This window comes from Myodes glareolus, chromosome 27 (assembly GCF_982192425.1).
Source record: "Myodes glareolus chromosome 27, mMyoGla1.1, whole genome shotgun sequence".
Classification (NCBI taxonomy): domain Eukaryota; kingdom Metazoa; phylum Chordata; class Mammalia; order Rodentia; family Cricetidae; genus Myodes; species Myodes glareolus.
The window spans coordinates 24,926,900-24,930,241 of record NC_142052.1 but is presented as its reverse complement, the minus strand read 5'-3'; the positions used below and the strand labels follow the sequence as shown (position 1 = coordinate 24,930,241).

General features: G+C 47.5%; 1 pseudogene; it reads left to right on the top strand.

Moving 5' to 3' along the window:
• Nucleotides 1–1,704: 1,704 nt before the first annotated feature.
• Nucleotides 1,705–2,870, top strand: LOC148117615 (phosphatidylethanolamine-binding protein 1-like; annotated as a pseudogene).
• Nucleotides 2,871–3,342: the final 472 nt, after the last annotated feature.

Below are 3,342 nucleotides of genomic sequence, written 5' to 3'. Positions count from 1 at the left end.
GCTTCTCCCACATTTCAGAGTTCCCATGCTTTATAGAACTGTTTAGGATAAAATTAAAAAGGGAAGCGTTGAAGAGGGAATAAAGATCAAAGAACAGAAAGAAAAAAATATAATCGACATTGGAAGAGACCAGAGGAATCAACTTAGTGGAAACTTAGCTGGTAAGGAAAGAACCATGTGTTCAGATCATTGGCTTTTCCAGAGCATTTCACAGTCTTCTGTTCCGGGTACTGGAGTAGACAGCAGAGGGTCAATAAAGAAATGTCTAGGCCTACCTCAGGGACTACATTACCTGATGGGACATGGGGAAATATGTAGTATGAAGAGCAGGCTGTGTCCTGCCGCCCAGCTAGTTTACACCCGAAATAATCACACAGATACTATATTAATAAATTACTGCCTGACCTATTATATCTAGCCTCTTACTGGTCAACTCTCACATCCTGATCTAACCCATTTCTAATAATCTGTATGTCACCACAAGTTCACGGCTTACCAGTATGAGTCTAACCAGTGTCCATCTCGGGAAGGAGAATCATGGCGTCTGCCACACTGCCTTCGTCCTCCCAGAATTCAGTTCTGCCTTCCCCGCCTATCTAAGCTATGCCTATCAGGCCAAGCTGTTTCTTTATTGATTAACCAATGAAAGCAACATAAATACTGAAGGACCTCCTACATCAGAAGTATATATATTTGTACTCCACAATATTACTATACTATACAGTGAGTCAATGGTGACATCTCACATTGTATGTCCATCTGGAGCCCAGGATGTGACCTCCTGCTGCTGTAACGTCTTGGTAAACACAATCAGTTCAGAAGAGGTCACACTTGAATGAGTTGTCCATATAGAGAAAAGAGAAAACATGGGTGCACTCAGAGGCTGTGTGAAGATGGAGGTGGAGATCAGAGATTCTGCTAAGATGTGTGTATTAAACAGCGAGCCCCGTTAGAGTGGCTCACAGGCTGTGGTCCAGCTAGTCCAACAATGGCTGTGCCCTGGCTCAAAATCCAATCATCCGGTAGTCATCCGTTCAGTCCAAGAAGCTGGACATCTCAATGGGTCTACTAGTGTACATCTGAATCCTTAAGAAATAAGCTCTCCTGTGAGCGAATCAGGAGCAAGGAGGGCAAACGGGCAAAGATCACAAGCTCCTTCCCTTCCTGTCCTCTAGAAAGGCTGCCACAAAACAGTGTGGCCAGATTTATAGTGGATCTTCCAATCTCACCCGATTCCGTTAATTAAATATCCCTCACGGGTGCGCCCAGACACTTAGATTTTTAGTGAATTCCAGATGCAGTTAAGTTGGCATCAAAGGACAGCCATCACAGTGTAGAATGGTAAGGAGTGTTGGGAACAACTGGGGCTCGGACACACAGAAAAATCTCTTCTAAAGACTTGAGAAGGACACCTTGAGTTTAGACGTCAAGCATTAAGAATGAGACAGTAAATGTTTTAATCATTCAGTTTGTGTCTGGCCTGAATTCAGCTATTGGCATCAGGCAATGTAGCTTCTCTTGGTTTCTGCGGAGGTTGGGGGAGCACCTGGGTAAGAAAAACAGGAAAGGAAGCTACAAGAGATGAAGCTACTTACTAATGCATCCTATGGTGGAGGACTTGTCAAATCTTTTCCAGACCCTGCAGGGCCTTTTCTGATGATAATTCCTTTCATCCTACTTTAAATATCCCTCCTTTGGGTCGCCATGCCTGCCGACATCAGCCAGTGGTCCGGGCCGCTGAGCCTGCGGAGGTGGACGAGCGTCCCCAGCACTACGCCAGGGTGGAGGTGGACGAGCTGGGCAAAGTGCTGACACCCACCCAGGTTCAGAATAGGCCCAGCAGCATTTCGTGAGATGGGCTTGACCCAGGGAAACTCTACACCCTGGTCCTCACCGACCCGGATGCTCCCAGCAGGAAGGACCCCAAATTCAGGGAGTGGCACCATTTTCTGGTGGTCAACATGAAGGGCAATGACATCAGCAGCGGCAAGGTCCTCTCCGATTACGTGGGCTCTGGGCCTCCCAGTGGCACAGGCCTCCACCTCTATGTCTGGCTGGTGTATGAACAGGACAAGCCACTGAACTGTGACGAACCCATCCTCAGCAACAGGTCAGGAGATCATCGCGGCAAGTTCAAGGTGGCGGCCTTCCGCAAGAAGTAGCACCTGGGAGCCCCGGTGGCGGGCACATGTTACCAGGCGGAGGGGGACGACTACGTGCCCAAGCTGTATGAGCAGCTGTCTGGGAAACGGAGGAGCCGCGGAGGCCAGCGGTCCTGGGGACCCCCACAGTATTGTCAAGATGTGCAATGCATGCTCCTTCTCCTCCTTCCTTCCCACCCCCTCGCAGGGAGTCCCGAGCTGTGCCAGGATAGAGGTGTAGGGTGACTTCCCGCTGCCCATCCTTAGGATTCTAATAACCGTATCCAGGTTTATGTTTGCTCGAGTTTAGTCTCCATCTAGGGGGTGTTTGGTGTTCTGATGGAGTCCTTGTATTGTTAATTGAAGATTTGCAACCCTGAAAAGTAAAGACACTCTGCTCCATGTGAGGGTGAGGGCTAGTGTTGTTCTGTACATGGTTTGACAAGGACCCGCCCAGAACCAGGTGTGGTGGCATCTTCTGAGATGTGTTTTTAGAGTTCTGTCCCCCAACTGAGGTAACACAAGGCTTCCATCTCAGCGGGGGCAGGCGGCTGCACAGGTGCTGGTGTCCTGTAGCTCTGAAGAACGGGGCTACCGTGCTGAGGTGAGGCCCCAGAGAGAGGGCTAAGCCTTGCTTCTCAGTAGTGTGAGCAAAACTTCCTGGAGTTGCTAGGCGTGTTAATCTTGTCTGTACATCATCAAATAAAAGTTAAGGCATTGGAAAAAAAATATTCCTCCTTTGGTTTCCACTGTGTTACAAAAAGAAAGTGTCATCATCAGAGGTATGATGGCCTCCGTAATCAATCATTATCATATTGATAAAAGTGCTGAAAATATATCACCATCCTTCTGAACCAATCATGTTTGGATTGAGTGCTATTCCCATCACTTCCTTTCGCAATGTTGTCAGCCTCCCTCTGAAAAAGAAGAACAGTGAGAAGTATTCTTATGTATAGAGGATACCCATTTTAAGTACTTCAAACTTCATTATAATTACATGAGTTAAAAAGCGATCATGGATCACGTGTAAGTCATCACTGTTCTTTTTTGTTCTTTTTTTTTTTTTTTTTTTTTGGTTTTTCGAGACAGGGTTTCTCTGTAGCTTTGGTGCCTGTCCTGGAACTAGCTCTTGTAGACCAGGCTAGCCTCGAACTCACAAAGATCCGCCCGCCTCTGCCTCCCGAGTGCTGGGATTAAAGGC